A 19,982-nucleotide genomic window follows, 5' to 3' on the forward strand; every position below is an offset into this window, starting at 1 on the left:
CCTAATAAATTCCCAGCCCTTTTAACTTCACTCGAAGAGGCTATAAAGTTGTCCCAGAGATGAAGGTTTGGCTCTCAAGAAATTCTGTACGATTGGTACGACCATCATGATTTAACTGGTCTCGGGAACGTACAGCCTTCATCACCGCACTTGTTCCTTTTAGTCTTCCTTTCTGTCTTCGTGCAACATCTTGTTTTAATGGTTTACAAGGTTTCCTCATCTTACTGAACAGAAATTTTTGCAACATGCATATGATAAGAAGCAAGATGAAAGTGCAGAAAATATAACTATTACTAAGTGAGGATAGATTTATTCAATAGGCTGAATTTGATTTGAGATAGTGAATGTGATTACTAAGTGAGCTATTAGCTTGTTGAAATCAGCAAGAGAGTGGACAAAATATTACTTAAGAATATAACTCTAATAAATGGAATTACTTAGTCCTACAAGTAGAGAATTTGAAGTAGAGAAAAAGTAATTAGTAGGGAGAAAAATGTTTATTTGGAAATTCTTGTTAAATATTTTACCATCCTATTTCCGGTTTTGTATATCATATGAATAGTATGTTTTCTTGGAAAGTAAGAAGGTTTTATTATTATTATTATTATTATTATTATTATTATTAACAATGTTGATTTTTAGGGCTCATTTGGTGCCTTTTGATGTGGTCTGGTGCTGGATATGTTTTTAATTATTTTAGTTAAAACTTTGAACTTGTTGATGTAATTGGGTGCTTTCTTTTTGGGTACCGAAACATTCACAAAGTTGAAACTGCAGAAAGAACATGTTTAAAGCATAACCATATAGTATTATGATTTTGTACATTATTCGGTTCCTTTTAAGGCCATCTCTCTTGCCTTTATATATATAATCAAATAACTAGTAATATCACCATTACGTGGTTTGATTTTTTATTTTAATAATTAATTACTTTTATTTTTAAATTAAATAAAATTTAATTTAAATATCAAGTCTTTGTCTTGTTCATTTTATTTGTATTTGAAAATTAAATTAAACCTTAATCGTGAATAATATGTTGTTTGATTGAATCCTTTAAACAAATTATCTTAATTGAATAAATTTGAATTATGTGCATTGTTTTAGTAGGTAAGTTGTTTTCTTTCTTATGTATACAATCACTTTATTTTTTTATAAAAATATTATTTTGTTGTACTTTTAAAAAATGTTATTTTATTTTTGTTTAATAAATCATTTTTATCAAATTCACGTAGGCATTAAAATGCAAATTTATGTAAATAATTTTATTTTAATATTAGAATGGAGGAATTTCATCAGTAAAATTTATAGGTTTTGGAGTTTATTTAACTATAAAAATACATCTATCATAAAAGAAAAGATAAGTTTATTTTTATAATAGTCATTTTATTGAATTTTAATATTATAATAATTAACTTTATTATTGTTAAATATTAAAATAGAAATATTTTATTAAATTTTATCTTCAAGTTATTTTAAATTAAAATTGAATAGCAAAATTCAAATAATTTGGGAGCTTGAAAGGTTGTAGAGAAAGGAATGGAATTAGTGGGTTATTTTTGGAGAAATTGTTAGCAATATATATTATATTTTGAACAATTTCATTAGAAGTTCTGATTATATTTGTTATGTTTGATACAATGTTTAAAATTATTTAATAATTTTTTATTTTATAAATAGAAGAATAATGTATTTTAGCGTATTCAAATTGATGTTCTCTTACATTAATAAAATATTAATACCAATTGAATTAAAATTCAATCGAAGATAAAGTTTTATTTTTACTTTTAACTTAAATTTATTTAAAAGTTGAGCAAGCTAATGATAATCAAAAGTAAGAAAAAGAATCCAATAGGCTAATCATTAACCTTAGATAGGTATAATCTATGTTAGGATTTTTAAAGGTGGATTTTGTTGTATGATTGGATTTCATTAAAACCAACCTAAGTTATTTATTCAATCTTTGGGGTTATCTTATTGGGGAAAAAATAGCCTTTGCCTTATTTCCAATACGCTATTTTATTAATGTATTAAATACGATCATCTCGATGCCACTAATCTTGAAAGAAATAGAGAAGGTGATTTTGGGAATTTGATGATTCCATTTTATATAATATTTTATTTCTTGAAAAATTAAATCAAAATTGCAAATATCATATGTTACTTTCTTAATTTTTAAAATTTTAAAATAATATAGTTTTGTAGAATTTTTTCATTAATTTAAAAATAAAGACTATTTTATAATACCAAAATTAAAACTAATTAAAATTAAATAAAAAATAAACTTAGATTAATCCGAATTCATTTCCAATTCTCGATTTTTGTTAAAGAAAAGTTATGAATCTTAGATTTGGTCTAAAATTACTTTTTAATTTTTTATTAATAAAATCATGAAATTAAACAATATTTTATAAGTTGATGGTAGGGTTGAGTGGGCATGATTTGTGGGGCAGTGATGAATCATTGACATGCCAAATAAACATTGTATGCCTCCTTTATTATTATGGTTTTGCAGTGTCTGGTTTTTCCTTCTAACCACTAAAAGGCCCCATGTTTTTTAATAAACCAAAATCACTTCTGACAGTTTTTTCAGTTGCTTCCTTAGCCAATTTCTATTGCCCTTTGCAACCTTGTCTTTTCTATTTTTATATTTTTTTAATTATGAATTTGATTAAATTTAATGTTAAATTAAATTAGCTTTTTATTGACAACGTTGTTTTCTTTAAAAATTTTATATTTTTATTATTCAACCCAACCACATTAATAATTTTAGCTCCAATTTGATTTTCTTAGTCAAACATATTTGTATGGATTTAAGGATATATATTTATTCTTTTAAATTCTATTTAGTTTGTTTTATTTCAAAAGCTACGCATTTTATTTAATTATAATAGTTGACTACGTTTGCATTGAATCTAATTTGTAATTGAATCGATCAAGTTATCGATATTCAATCCGATCGATTTAATTGATCAATCCAGTTTAAATTAAATAAATAATTAAAAATTCATAAAATTAAAATATCTCCGACGACATTCTATTCAATTGGAAAATCGATATCAAAATGGCATTATGTTTTTCTCAGAACCTACAAAGTATCGATACTGTATTGATACAATTTCATAAAGTATCGATAAAATTGTATTGGAATTGATAGTTAATCTCCAATAGTCACTAAATTTAGCATTTATTACAAAAAATATCGATACATTTTTATCTAGTATCGATACTCAGTACTACAGGTGTATTAAGTACTCTGGTTTTCACATCCCCAACGGCTCTATTAACTACCACAACAACCTCCATGGTTGGAAATCAATTAGGGAGTATAAATATTACCTTCTAAAGTTCCTACAACAACAACAAACAATATTTAAGATTGTATACACTTGTATTCAATACTTTCATAATTCTCTTGTATACACTTGTGTGCTCATTGTCTTTCTTTTGCTTAAGTGTATTCTTATCTGTTTATGCTTTGATAAATCATAATTTTTACATATTTTTATCTCATGCTTAGCACATTTTTTAATGAATTATCCTTAGATTTGGTGAATTCGATGCTCCTAATCCTTTAATTTCATATTTTATACTTAAGTGAGCACAGGAAAGTAAAAAGAGCGAGAAACGGGCTAAAAACAGAGAAAATGGGTCAACGTGAGAAATCAACACGGCCTGGACTTCCGTACACAGGTAGACCACACGCCCGTGTAGTTTTGGCAGACTCTAACACGGCCTAGACTTCTTCACACAGGTAGACCACACTCCTGTGTCTATTCAACAACTTTTAACACGGTTTGAAGCAATCGCACACGGGCGTGTCCCTATCGAGCCCAAGTTTAGTTCTATTCGGAAAAAGGCCACTTTGGAGGGTTCTTAGGCATTCTAAAGTCTATATTAACACCCCAGAGGAAGCAATTAAGGGACGCACGGAGTAGGAGGCAAGGAATTACTCAATGAAAGCCGATTGATCCATCTCAGAAGTTGGATTCTCCTTCAAGACTGAAGATCTCCCTTCAATTTCCCTCAGGAGTTTTTGGGTTTTCTTTATGTTTTGTTATTATTATTGTTCTGAGATGTTATCTTTTACAAATTAAACTAAATCCCCTAAATACATAAGAGGAATGAAACCTAAGAAAGATCTTGTTAATAGTTTCTGAATTATATGATAAATATTTGATTTGTTCTTAATTATGTGTTCTTAATTCTTACTTTAATATTTCAGGATATTAATTCAAGTATTGATGTGCTTATTCATAGGAGCAAAAGTCCATGTCTAAGAGTAGATCTAGCATAATTAAGCGGAGTTGATTGTACCCCTAGACATAGGGTGACATAATTTTGCCGGATTAGGGTGAAACCTAATAAGGGAATCTATAGATCAAGTTAATGCAACACTAGGGGTTTTAATTAGAAAGAGATTTCAATTAATCAACCTAGGGTTAGACGTTGTTAGTCTCGAGAGAGATAATAATATAAATTAGGGATTTCTACGGATCAAGTCAAGTGAGTAAATCGTCTAGTTCAGAGTTAAATAACAAGTGAAGTCTAGGTGGATTTTTCCTTGGGTATTGTCTAAGTCAATCAGTTTTCCCAAAGTATTTCCTCAACTTACTTCATGTGCATTCTTAGTTTAGTTAATTAGTTTAGATAAAACAACCCCTTTATTTTAGGATAGATAATAAAAAGAAAGTTAATACTAGTACTTTTAATTCCTGTGGGTTCGACATTCCGGTCTTGCTATAAACTATACTATTGTTCGATAGGTGCGCTTGCCTTTATCGTAATAATAGCTAGTTTTCAAGTACGATCATTCATTAATATAAAACTTATCGCGATTTGTTCACATCAAGTTTTTGGCGCCATTGCCGGGGAACTAAGATATTAGGAACACTCAATTTTTATTACTTTAGCCATTTATTTTATTGCAATTTAAATTTAAATTTTATTTTTGTTTATATTACTAAATTTTCTTTTATTTACTTCTGGCAGGTTTTTATAGTTTATGACTAGAAGAAACCCGTCAGGACCACTACTTTTTGATAGTGAGATCGAACACACAGCTCGCAGAAACCAAAGAGAAATAAGGCAAAGCCTAAGAGACATAAAGGAAGGGCAAGAAGACGATATTCTAACCACAACCAAGGAGATGGCTAAAAATCAAGAAAATCCGCTACCTCCTGCGATTGCTACTGATCCAGTAAATTAAAATCCTACTCCACGCACTATGTATGATTATGCTAAACCTAATCTAACAGGAACTGAGTCGAGTATAGTTAGGTCTGCTATTGTTGCAAATAATTTTGAACTGAAACCTAACACAGTTCAAATGATACAATAGTTTGTTTAGTTTGATGGTTTGCAGGATGATGATCCAAACACTCACTTAGCGAATTTTCTGAAATTCTGCGACACGTTTAAAATCAATGGCGTTTCTGATGATGCCATTCGTCTTCGGTTATTTCCCTTTTCATTAAGGAATAAGACTAAACAGTGGTTGAACTCATTATCACAAGGGTCAATCACTACTTGGGAACAAATGACCGAAAAATTTTTACTTAAATATTTTTCACCGGCTAAAACGGCTAAGTTAAGGAATGATATCTCTTCTTTTGTGCAGATGGAACTAGAAACACTCTATGATGCATGGGAGAGATACAATGATCTATTGAGAATGTGCCCTCACCATGGATTGCCTCTATGGCTGCAAGTTCAGACGTTTTACAACGGTGTGAACCCCTCAACAAGGTAACTTATCGACCCAGCCGCCAGTGGAACTTTAAATAACAAAACACCTGAAGAGGCTTACGAATTCATTAAAGAGATATCATTGAATAACTATCAGTGGCAAGTTATGAGAACAAAGCCGACAAAAGTAGCAGGTGTTTTCAACCTCAATGCGGTTACTATGTTGTCTAACCAGGTAAAACTTTTAAATAAAAAGATTGGCGGTTTGTGTGGTTCTACTCAGGTACATCCAGTTATGAGGTGCGATTCAAATGGAGGAGGAGTTTAGACAGAATATCAAACCTTCAACCCTAACACCGAGGAGGAACAAGTCCAATATATAGGTAACAATAATTTTAGACGTCAAAATAACCCATACAGTAACACTTATAATGCAGGTTGGAGGAACCATCCCAATTTTTCGTGGAGTGGTCAAGGAAATTAAAAACCACAACATCCTTCAGGTTTTCAACAACAACCTTACCAGCAAGAAAAGAAGCTGAACCTTGAGGAGATGCTAACAAAGTTTATCTCAGTGTCAGAAACTCATTTTTAGAATACCGAAACAGCACTTAAGAATCAACAAGCATCGATCCATGGGCTCGAAACTCAGATAGGACAGCTCACTAAATTAATTTCTGAACGACCACAAGGTAGCCTGCCGAGTAACACTGAATCTAACCCAAGGGAACAGCTCAATGCGATTACCATTCAAGATGAGGAAATATTAGTTGAACCTAAACCAGAACCGAGGCAAAAAATTGTGGTAAGTAAAGATAAAGGTAAGGTAGACCACAGTGAGTGGAAACCGGTAAGTAAAGAGTACAAACCTTATGTGCCACACCCTAATGCGACAAGGAAAGACCACACGGATGAATAATTTCGTAAATTCTTTAAATTATTAAAGAAATTACATATTAACCTACCATTTATTGAAGCTCTTTCACAAATGCCAAACGCAGTTAAATTTTTAAAGGAGCTTTTAATAAATAAGCGGAAGTTGGATGAGGCGTAGCATGTGGAGTTGAATGCAGTTTGCTCAGCCATTCTACAGAACAAGCTGGCCACCAAATTGAAAGATCCAGAGAGTTTTACGATTCCTTGTTTAATTGGTAGCTTAGATGTTAATAATGCATTGGCTGATTTAGGGGCGAGTATTAATGTCATGCCCTATAAAATGTTTAAACAACTAGGTCTTGGGAAACCCAAACAAACTAGGATGAGCATTCAGTTAGCCGATAAAACCATTAGATTTCCTAGGGGTATCATTGAAGATGTACTTGTCAAAATTAATAAATTTATATTCCCAATTGATTTTGTTGTTCTAGACATAGAAGAGGATAGTAACGTACCTTTGATTTTAGGACGACCCTTTTTAGCAACTACTATAACTATTATTGATGTTGGTACCGGTGAACTCACACTCCGTGTGGGGAATAAAACAATTACTCTTCAAGCTCGAAATTCTGCTAATACTGATCATGTGGTACAACATTCTTTGTAGGAAACACGTTCGAAAAGCATACATAGCCATGTTCAAGTAACAATAAAAGACCCATCCATGAAAAACAAAGGCTACAAATCGAGGAACTAGATGAATAGTGGACACAAAAATTGAGAACACACGATAAACCACGCCATGACAGACTCAATGTTTCACCAAATCAACTTAAGTTTGGAGATAAAGTATTATTAGATGCAACAGACCCTCGTATTGCCACTTCTGAACCTAATGGAGCAATCCCTCTTATGATACTTAGCATTTTCCCATACGGTATAGTCAAGGTAATTCATCCCAAATTTGACACTTTTAAGGTAAATAGTACCTGTCTAAAACCTTATTTTGATGAAATTAATAGCAAGAATGAGGAGTGTAAACTCCTCGCACCACTATGACCGCGTAACAGAGAGGTAAGTCGAGCTTAGACTCTACATAAACGCTTCTTGGAAGGCAACCTGAGCACTAACGATGATTGATTTCTTTAAATTTTAGTTATTAACATATAAACCACTAACTGAGTCATTGAACACAGGTTTTCCAAATCTACACGGCCAGGCACATGGGTGTGCCTTAGGCCGTGCTCACACCACAGAAGGCTACACGGCCGTGTGAAACTAGAGTAAAATTTTTCCCCAACACAGGATTGGATACATTGCCACGATCGTGCGACATGACCGTGGGAAAAACTGTCAAAATAACACGGGCGTACGACACGCCCGTGTCTAAAAATCATGGTGAGAACTGAGAAATTAACACGGGCGTGCGACACGCCCGTGCCCACCACCCGTGCTCGAGACTATCAAAATAACACAGGCGTGCGCATACATACACGGGCGTGAGAGAAGCGAACGAAGCAGGACACGATCGTGCGACACGGCCGTGTGCACCAATACGCCCAACGAACACGTGCGTGGGGCGAATTTCAGACACACCTAAATTTGAAAATCACGAAACACACTGGCTAAAATAAGGGTACATGAGCGTGCCCCATGGTCGTGTGCCCCAATATCTATATAAACCCCTCACTATTCATCATCCCCTTCCCCCAAAACCCTAACCTTAGCTGCTAAAATTCCTCCCCCCACCAACCGGCCACCCCTAACTCACATTTATTCTTCCATTTTTCTCTTCTCTCTCTCTCCCCTCTCCCCTCTTCTCACCTTTTTGCACCACACGGCCTCACTGCCCACGCTCGTAACCGACCCACATCACTTACTCCTCAGACGACCAACCTTCTCCCTCTACACTATTGCATTTGTCTATTCTTTTCTCTCTATTATCTTGTTATTTCTTGTTTTATTTGACTGATTCTAATGATAACCATGCTTATGCTCTTTTTTCTTATTTAAAAATTTTTCATTTTAGTTGAAGCATTATGATATATTCATTCAATCTTGTGTTTCCATGGATTTCATATCATATTCCATATTAATGTTCCCATATGCATTCATTCACTAGGTATTTTGTTAGCATTATTCTCGTATTCCTAATTCTAATAATGATTTGATATGTCTATCTATTAGGATTTGGTTATTTTTCAGTACATTTCCCCTTTAGCCAGTAACCCTTATGAAGTTTTCTATTTAATTTTAATATGCTTGCATACTTTTTCCATGCTTTTCTTGGGAATTATTTTTAGAACTTCGTCTTTTCATTGTAGATACAATGACGAACCCAAAAGGCAAGAAGACTGTCATCCCTGCCTCAAAGAAATAAAAAGGAGCAGCATCCTCTTCGAGTCCCACTGTCGAGATTAAACACCCATTTCTCCAATTTCCACCGAAAACACAAGAGGAACTTTTCCAAATACTACAGGCCCAACCCTTAGGTGTGGCCCGTTGCATTGATTGAGCCTTACTGGAGTAGATCCAACTGGCTGACGCAGTTCGGGCTCTTCTGAATACTGACCCATGGGGGCTCTTCTTTGAGATCATCGAGTTCGAGCTCACACTCGAACTCTGTTCGACCTTCCACCTTCAAGCTGTTATGATAGAGTTCGATGATCCTAAAATGGTCCAGTTCCATCTCGATAGTTTAGTTCGCTAGTTGAGCGTACCTGAGTTCGGAGTCACACGGGACTATATACGGAGGAGTTCATGGATGACGACAACTTCAAAAGCCTCCATCGCCACATCCACTACTCTCCTACAAACTGTTGGAAGGCCTTAGTCCCTGCCTCAGCCACTTATGACCCCAGCCGCTCTAAGGCATCGGCTTTCGCCCCATCCCTGCGATACTTACACGCCATCCTAGCCCACACCCTGACAGGGCAACAAAAGAGTATCGGCATCATCAATACTAACGACGCCTACTTTTTATAGAGCATGGTGCATGGGCATGTCTTCGACCTCACTTATTTCATCGTCCTCGCCATTCGCCATTAGACAGAGCTATATAAGAAGGGAGTTATTTCCATTTGCCCTTATGTGACTCGCCTAGCGCGGTACTTAGATCTCCTCAACACGGTGGCGTAAGTATCCTCCCTTACTCTTATTGGTCAGATGTTCCCATAAGGCATCTCGAGTATGCTACATATGAGGATGGTCGAGCGACAACGTGGATTTGATCCTCCTCTGTACTGCCTAGTCCAATCAGTCGAGCAGGAGGACCTAGAGGACATTACTGATGATGTCCCTCCACCTCATGAGGATCCAGCCTCTCAGCCACCACCTATTCATCGTCCAGTTCATGCGGCGGCTTCACTTTCTGACATATCTGAGCGTCTCACTCGATTCGAGCAGTAATTTTTTCAACGCTTTGATCACATTGATGCGACTTTACATCAGATTTGTCAGCACCTTCACATCTCATCGCCACCCCCACCTCATGAACCATCTGGCAATGAAGATTTTTGAAGATTCTTTATTTATTACTTCTATGTTTATTACTTTTATGTTTATTTATCTTTTTAAAGTACTTTTTTTTTATTTCCCTTTAATACTATTTCATTTTTAGGTTTTACAATTTATATTAAGCAATTTATGTTTTTGGCCACTTATTTACGAGTAATCCTGCTACTTTATATTTCCTAAAAAGTTACTGATTCTATCGCAGTTATGAAGAGCTCCAAAGCTCACTATTACTTAGGAACTTGCAACTCCACTGGAAAAGGTTCTTCACGACTGCCATGTCTTGCCCGACCACTGTTGAAACCATCTTTCAAAATTTTAAATTTAATGAAAAACGGGGAATCGACTTTTTGAAAAACGGAAATGGAGTCGCCACCAATCCTTTTTTGTCTAGGTGTGATCGGATCACCTAGAAATTTGGTTATTTTAGTAAAATATTTCTTTTTACTAAAATAACGATTTTGGTCTTACGAAAATATGAGAAAACAGGTTCGGGAGTCGGTTACGTATGAGGAAGGATTAGCACCCTTATTATGCCCAAAATTGGTACCAAATCGATTAGATTCTGTCCTTATGTCTAAAATTTAAAAATGTTTTTGAAATGTGGTTCCTTTTAATAACATTTGAATAACCTGAGTTGGTCGTCAAAATCTTCTTGTTTCAGAGGAATATAGCATCACATCCAGCACGATAGGACACGATCCTTTATACCCTCGAAAACACAATAAATTTCGACTTCCAAAAGTTTATAATTGGAAAATTACAAAAGGATGCCCAATTATTTAGTCCAACCAAAAATCGAAACCCAGCAGAGTAGGGCACGATTCCTCGAATTTTCAAACATTGAACATTGCCTCGCCTTAGAAAACATGAGTGAAATTTCAAAGGAATATTTGATTATTTTGAACAAACGGGAAATCGAAACCCAGCACGATAGGGCACTATTCCCCGAATTTCCAAACATCGAATATTGCCTTCACTTTAAAGAGTTTTTAAAGACATGAGCGAAATTCTAAAGGGATATTCGATTATTTTGAACAAACGGGAAATTGCAATCCAGCACGATAGGGCACGACTCCTCGAATTGTCAAACATCGAACATTTCCTTCGTTTTAAAGAGTTTTTAGAAAACATGAATGAAATTCTAAAGGAATATTCGATTATTTTGAGCAAACGAGAAATTGCAACCCAGCACGTTAGGGCACGATTCCGCGAATTGCCAAATATCGAACATCGCCTTCGTTTTAAATAATTTTTAAAAACATGAGTGAAATTCCATAGGAATATTCGATTGTTTTGAACAAACAGGAAATCGCAACCCAGCACGATAGGGCACGATTCCCAAATTGCCAAACATCGAGTATCGCCTTTGTTTTAGTGAATTTTCAAAATGAATAATTATAAAACTAGCTCAAAACGTATTAATTTTACTTCAAGCAAGATGGAATAATTAATTAAAAAAGGTTGGGCCTTATGAAACAACATTTTGTAAACCAAAAAGAGCATGGGATAATATATGTATGCATAAAATACAATAATGGATGAATGAAAATAATATAATTTATTCAATCAACTGACAAAACAATTAACTATGATTAATCTAAAAATTATAACTCGATGTTCAAGCATGCATAGAGAATAATTGACATAATACACATGAAATAATATATAAAAAAATTAACTCATGAGATATCAAACAACAATACAAAAAAAATTTCTAATTAAGGAATGTTGCATTGATGAGCAAACAACACATCTTAGAATTCAAGATAATTTGTAAAAACTAAGAATATATAAATAATTTTAAAATAGATGCTACAAAATGAAGGCACTTGAATCAAATAATATGCAAAATGATTTGGGAAAAATACATTTATTTACAATTGACAATATGTACGAATAAAGATAAGTTCAAATAACAAATGGAATATATAAAAGGCATGCAAACTGCAAAGGTATACGACAACATATAATTTTAAAAGATAAGTTATATACACAATAGATTTAAAAACATATATATAAGTAATAAAAAAACAACAAAATGAAAAAAAGAAATTGATATGTATATGGGATCAAGCTAGTTTCACTATGAATAATATATATTCATATAGATGTAAAACATTTGAATAAAATATCATATAGAATGTTGAAATAATATGCTAAAGAATTTAAAGATGATTTTACAAAACAAAATAGAGTTATTATAATAGCTTAACACATATACACATATATAAAAATGTTAGAAACCTTAAAATAATAAATATTACTAATCCAAAACTCACTTAAAATAAGACATGTACAAATAAAAAAATATTTAAACGAAATGTTATATTAGTTGCTAAAATAACATAATATAGAACTTTAAAATAAATAAAAAAGGGGTAAAATTATTAAAGTAATTTCAACAAAAAAATATTTATTGAGTTCTTTTAAAAACAATGCATTATAAGTATAGATGACTCAATTAAAAATAAATCTAAAATAATGGAGTCAATTTATGAATAAAATAAATTATTGAAATTGAAGCAAGGACCGATGCGCAATGCGTGCGAACGCTTAGGGTCCAAAACTGGAAATACCCCAGGTCTCAAAACGCAGCACTTGATCATGGACCAAAGTGCAAACATATCCAAACTTTAAGAAGAATCTAAAAATAAATAAAATGAAATCAGGAGCCAATCAAAAGTGGGGGCAAAGGGGATGGATTATCTGCGCAAAATACCCATCTGGAACGAAAGAGTGTGGATTCGACCCTCGGATCGGGTCAACGCGCGGATCCACCCTCTTTAAATGGCACCGTTTCATAAAACTGGTATTAAAATCCCCATTTCCATTTATTTTACCCTCAAAACACTAATAACCCTTTTAACCTTAACCAGTTCTGTTAGGGTTTGGCTTAACATGTAGCCGCCAGACCACCATTAGTTCAATGTCCGACGGCGCGAATCACCAGACTTTGCCGACAGAGGTCGCAACCACAGAGATCTGGTGAGCCACTTCTTTCCCTTTTTTTTTAAAAAAAAAATCTTCAAATCGTAATTCACTATTTCGAAAAAACCAAGCAAGAATTCAAAAAAAAAGCGTTCGACCCTTACCCAATCTCCTTATTTTCGAGATACTTGGGTGTTCATCGGTGTCGTTTCAAATGCTTCTTTCTTTTATGTTAAAATCGCAAGAAAAATGAGGAGAGAAACAAAAGAATAAATAGACTTGAAAATCACCTCTTGATTTGTGATTTCTGCTTTTCTATTTCTTTGTTGTATGTGCGTAATATCTGTCTGTAACCTTACAAAATGAGAAAATCTCTTGGCTTTATAGCCGAAGAGATAGAAAAATAAAAAGAAAATAAAAAAATACAATTTTTGCTCGTATTTGTTGTTGTCATTTTTCTATATTTGCAGGTATAGGGTGTGCATTGGCGTGTGTCTTTGGAGTGGCGCGTCATGCGGTCTGCAAGTAGGGTCTTGGTATATGGAGGTGAGAGCGTGGCTGCTGGAGCGGAGGAGTTGTCCTGTTCTTAGCTACGGTGCAAAATAAAGGGGGGTGACCTAGGGTTTCTGGAACTGTTAAGGAGATGGGCCTATTGGGCTAGGGTATTAAGTTTGGGTTTTGGGTCTAAGTAATGATTTTGGGTTGCATTCGTTGTTGGGCCACAAGTTTTGTAATTGGACTGTTATAAAACTAGACTATCATAATTTTTTTTATTGTAATAATTTTGATTTTATGCTTATAAGGGTCTAGGCTAAATTGGCCCATTACAACCACCACGATAACCTATTCGCTGGACACTGTGGTTGTGGAACCCAACCTTTACCACCACCAGAGTATCCTTCTCCACTTTCTATACCTCCAATTCAATGATTCCATTTAACATTCAGGAAGTTTCACTTGTCTCCCTCTCTTTTTTGATATTATCTTTATATTACTATACATCCTTGTATATTGAGGGTAATGTACATCTTAAGTGTGGGGGGCTTATCTATATCATTATCAGAAAAATCCCTGAATTTTGTCTTATTCTCATGTGACTCACTCATGTCACGATTAGAATGAATTTTGATTAATTTATGATTTTTATTGATATTTCTTGAATTAAAACATAGGCATTTATGCATTGATTGTTCAGAATTTAAGAAATTAGAGAAACACGATAAGTTGATTTTTGAGAATTAAATTTTTTTTAGGTTGATTCCCCAAGTTTAGGTATTATCTCGAGTTGAAATTCATAGGTTTAACATCAAAAAGCAATAATTCTTGTGAGATCTTAAGCTTTAGAGCATATATTATTTCTTTCATACTCACTTTTCTTGTTGCTTTGAGTGCGTCAATATTGATTTGTTATTTTAGAACTTGCGTCGATTATGCATGTCAAAACCACTCCATTTGATTTGATATGTTGAGATGATAAAGGCACCTAGGATTAACCCACTCACTCCATAAAAGCTTACCTTCATAATTAACCCTTAGTGAACCCCCTTGAGCCTAACAAACCATTTATTGATTTACCCTCAATATTAACCCATAACCCATTATTGTTGAAATCCCCTCAATTAATTTAATCTCTATTTTTGTCGAGATTTGATTTGAATAAATTGCTTAGCTATGTTTTATTCTATAATATTTGATTTGTTCTTAAAAAAATATTATTATTATTATTATGAAATTATGTAATGCTTGGATTAAAACGATGTTATCCATGAAGAAAAACTCATGAGGAATGTAATTTGTCAATTGTAGTAGTTTTCTAGTTAGGTAATTTTTCAATTCAATCTCGATTCTAACCTTCTTTTTCAGCTTGTGACCACACCGCCTAACCAAAGCCACGTTACAACCCTTTAAAGACCTTTTGATTGGTGTATCATCTCAATATATAGTGGTGGAGATTTGATTTTCACGCAAGCCTATGGTAATGACTTTTCATTTTGACTAATGAGTGCTAAATTTGTTGTCCTTAAACACCTCGAGTGATTTGAGTGAATCTTTAGTGAGGATGTTAAATTCTGTGATATTTTGAATTAAAGGTGATTACTTAGATAAGGGAAGACACCTAATATTTTCGTGATAAAATGCTTAACTTGTAATGTTTGAAGCTTTGATGTTCTTTTAGTTGAATTCTTAATGTATGATTACTTATGGTTTATTTTGAGATATTATTGATGAGAATTGAAAATTGAGAAGAATTTATTTTAATTGTGAGTTGAGGATTTTGCTTGAGGATAAGCAAACGCTTAAGTGTGGGGTTATTTGATAAATTGTAATTTATACATATTTTTATCCCATGTTTAGCACATTTTTTGATGAATTATCCTTAGATTTGGAGAATTCGATGCTCTTAATCCTTTAATTTCATATTTTATACTTAGGTGAGCACAGGAAAGTAAAAAGAGCGAGAAACGAGCCAAAAACGGAGAAAATGGGTCAACATGAGAAATCGACACGGCCTAGACTTCCGTACACGGGTAGACCACACGCCCGTGTAGTTTTGGCAGACTTTAACACGGCCTGGACTTCTTCACACAGGTAGACCACACGCCCATGTCTATTCAACAGCCTTTAACACGGTTTGAAGCAATTGCACACGGGCGTGTCACACAAGCGTGTCCCTGTCGAGCCCAAGTTTAGTTCTATTTGGAAAAGGCCACTTTGGAGGGTTCTTAGGCATTCTAAAGCCTATATTAACACCCCAGAGGAAGCAATTAAGGGACACACGGAGTAAGAGGCAATGAATTAGTCGAAGAAAGCCGATTGATCCATCTCAAAATTCTGATTCTCCTTCAAGACTGAAGATCTCCCTTCAATTTTCCTTAGGATTTTTTGGGTTTTCTTTATGTTTTGTTATTATTATTCTTTTTAGATGTTGTCTTTTACAAATATGAACTAAATCCCCTAAATACCTAAGGGGAATGAAACCTAAGGCGGATCTTGTTATTATTTTCTAAATTATATGGTAAATATTTGATTTGTTCTTAATTATGTGTTCTTAATTCTTGCTTTAATATTCCAGGATATTAATTCAAGTATTGATGTGCTTATTCAGAGGAGCAAAAGTCCCTATCTAAGAGTAGATCTAGCATAATTAAGCGGAGTTAATTGCACCCCTAGACATAGGGCGACATAATTTTGCCGGATTAGGGTGAAACCTAATAAGGGAATCCATAGATCAAGTTAATGCAACACTAGGGGTTTTAATTAGAAAGAGATTTCAATTAATCAACCTAGGGTTAGACGTTATTAGTCTCGAGAGAGATAATAATATAAATTAGGGATTTCTACGGATCAAGTCAAGTGAATAAACGTCTAGTTCAGAGTTAAATAACAAGTGAAGTCTAGGTGGTTTTTTCCTTGAGTATTGTCTAAGTCAATCAGTTTTTCCAAAGTATTTCCCCAACTTACTTCCTGTGCATTCTTAGTTTAGTTAATTAGTTTAGATAAAACAACCCATTTATTTTAGACTAGATAATCAAAAGAAAGTTAATACTAGTACTTTTAGTTCCTGTGGGTTTGACATTCCGGCCTTGCTATAAACTATACTACTGTTCGATGGGTGCGCTTGCATTTATCGTGATAATAGTTAGTTTTCAAGTACGATCATTCATTAATATAAAACTTATCGCGTTTGTTCACATCATGCTTAATTTGCAAACATTCTGATTTTGTTAGGATTATCTCTTTGTCCTCTTCTTTGTAATTCTTTGAGAGGGTTTATCTTAAAATTTAGGGTAGAAATCTTAAGAGTGTTGTAAGGTTAAACCTTGTCCTCAAAGGTTGAACAAATTAGTGAATTTAAGAAATCCTTAATTGTGAAAAGCTAAGTTATTGGAGTAGGCAATTGGGGTTAAACTATTCTAAATCTTTGTGTTCATTGTTTCATTTTCTTTTCTTGCTTTTACCAAATTTTTTAAAAGTCAATGCACCTCCCTTCTTAACAATTTCGGTTTGATTAATCGAGCTAACAGTTTTCATATCTAATATTTAAATAGATTGAACTAATATCACATAATATAATATATAATACAACACAATATTGTTGAGACTCTTAGTTGTCTTACATTTGAAGTTTCTCCTTGTGTTTAAACATTTCTTTGAACTGCATCACTATGTTGTATCTCTGGTTCAAACATCAACCTTTAGACAATATTTGAGACATCTCTTTAAGATAGCTTAAATGTAGTATGTAGTTGCTATTTTTTACTTTAACCTTCATGATGTATCGAAACCATTTTTTAGAGTTAGAAAAAATGGGGATCAACTTTTCAAAACCAGCTGTGGAGTCGCCATCAATCTTTTGTTTTGGTGTGCTTGGATCAACTTAATAAAATATTTTATTCCATTTAAATCAATTTTGGCCTACGAAATTCGAAAAAATGGGTTTGGCAGTCGGTTACGTACGAGGAAGGATTAGCACCCCCGCTACGCCCAAAATTGGTACCAAATTGATTAAATAATGTCCTTATGTCTTAAAAATGTCTTGAAATACGATTTCTTTTAAAAACATTTGAATGACTCAAATCGGACGTTAAAATTCTCTTGTTTCAAAGGAGTACAGCATCATATCCAGCACGTTAGGACACGATCCTTTAAGCCCTCGAAACTACGATCAATTCCGATTTCTAAAAGCCTATATGCTGAAAATTACAAAAGGATACCCAATCATTTAGTCCAACGAAAAAACAAAACCCAACACGGTAGGGCACGATTCCTCGAATTTCCTAACATTGAACATTGCCTTGTTTTAGAATTTAGAAAACATGAGTGAAATTTTAAAGGAATATTCGATTATTTTGAACAAATGAGAAATTGAAACCCAGCACGATAGGGCACGATTTTTCGAATTTCGAAACATCAAACATTGCTTTCGTTTTAAGGAATTTTCAAATGAATAATTGTAAAACCAACTTAAAATGCATTAATTTGACTTGAAATAAAATAGAATAATTAGTTTTAAAGAATTGGAAATTATAAAGCGACATTTATAAACCAAAAGGGGAAAATAAAAGCATGGGATAATATGTATACATAAAATACGATGATGGATAAATGAAGATAATATAACCTGAGGAAACTAATTAACAAACAGGCAATAATATATAACAAATCCAAAATATAACCAAATTCATAGGCATTGGTGAACAACAATTGATTTAATAATACATAAAACGAATAAATGATGTGCAACAAATATGCATGAAATAATATAAAACAATGAGGACAATTAACACATGAAATACTAAACAATATAAAACCAATATGAAACAAAACAACTTCTAAAAATGATGGATTGATGAATTAATAATACATGCTAGAACTAGGAATGATTTTTAGAAGGAACTAAGAATATATATATAATTTTTAAAAATAGATGCTGCAAAAAAAAAACCTTTGCATCCAATAACGTGTCAAATATTTAGAAATAAAACATTTATTTAAAATTGATACAACAAAGATAATTTAAATAATACATAAAATATGAAAAGCTAACATGGGTATAAATTATGAAACTTAATATATATACATGTAAATAAATTTTAGGGCAATTATATGCAAAAATAACATGGAATTAAAATATGAATTATAAGATTAAACTAATTTTACTATAAAATATACATGTGCAAATATATATAAAACATTTAAACGTGATACTATATAAAATATTAATATAATATAAAGAAGAATTTTAAAATAATAATTTTATAAACACAAAATGAAGTTTCTAAAATAGCTTCATATATACATAAAAATATTAGGTGAATCACAAAGCAAGAAGTCTTTTAAGTAGAAAACTCTATTAAAATAATATATGTATCAATGCATATAAAAATATTTAAACAAAGTGGTATATGAAAATGTTAAAATAGTTCAATGTAAAAAGAATTTTAAAACGATGATTTTATAAAACAAAACAAAGTTATTAAGATGACTTAACACATGTATAAAAATATTGTGAACTTCAAAATAATAGGCATTACGACTTGAAAACTCAATGAGAATAATATATGTACAAATATGTATAAAATATTTAAAGAAATATTGAGCAAAATGTAAAAATAACATGATAAAAGAAACTTCAAAATAATTGTACAAATAAAACAAACAAAATCATTAAAATGAATCAACACATATGAAAATATAAAATGTATTTTAAAATGATGAGTAATACCAATAGAAAACTAAATTAAAATTGAATTAAAATCAGAGGGATAATTTAAAAATAGAAGAAACTATTGGGATTGAAATAGAGACCTATGCGTGAAGTGCGCGAATACACAAGGACTAAAGCAATAAATAATCTAAATCGCAAAACGCATTGTTTAGGCCCGGATCAAATTGATACGATACCCTAATTTCAGGTGAAATTTAAAAAAACAAATAAAGTGTAAATACGACCTAATTCAAAATTAGCACGAAGGAGAAGGGCCACGCGCGCAAATTTCCCAATTTAAGCAAAGGCGCACGGATCCGGCCTGCTAATCGGGTCAACACACGGATCTTTACCCTTTTTGAACGGCGCTGTTTTTAATTTAGCCTTTAAACCCTTATTTTTATTCATTTTCTTTTAAAACATAACCAGTCTTTTGCTTTAAAAAACAAGGGCACCATTCTGCTAGGGCTTATTTTGCCGCAGCCGTCGAACCACCATCACAACTGGTGACCAACAGCGCGCAACAGTACCCCGATCCCGCCACTGAAGGTGCTTGACCTCGCCTAAAGGAATTTAGTGAGTGTATTCTTTCTCCTTTTCTTCTTTATTTGAAAAAAACTTCAAATCCCATGTTATTTTTAAAGAAAAAAACGAAGAAAGGTTCATAGAACAAGGAAGCTTTCAACACTGTTCGACCCCTCGCCCTTACCTCGCATCTACGAGGTATTTGGGCTTTCATCGGTGTCGATTCACATACTAAAAAATCGAA

The 19,982-nt window shown here is 33.0% G+C and overlaps 1 non-coding gene across 1 annotated transcript; it reads right to left on the reverse strand.

The window, feature by feature from the left end:
* Positions 1-5,584: 5,584 nt before the first annotated feature.
* On the reverse strand, positions 5,585-5,691 carry LOC128294733 (small nucleolar RNA R71). The gene has a single exon (XR_008285040.1). It is a non-coding gene; the product is annotated as a small nucleolar RNA R71 (small nucleolar RNA).
* Positions 5,692-19,982: the final 14,291 nt, after the last annotated feature.

This window comes from Gossypium arboreum, chromosome 6 (genome assembly GCF_025698485.1).
Source record: "Gossypium arboreum isolate Shixiya-1 chromosome 6, ASM2569848v2, whole genome shotgun sequence".
Lineage (NCBI taxonomy): Eukaryota > Viridiplantae > Streptophyta > Magnoliopsida > Malvales > Malvaceae > Gossypium > Gossypium arboreum.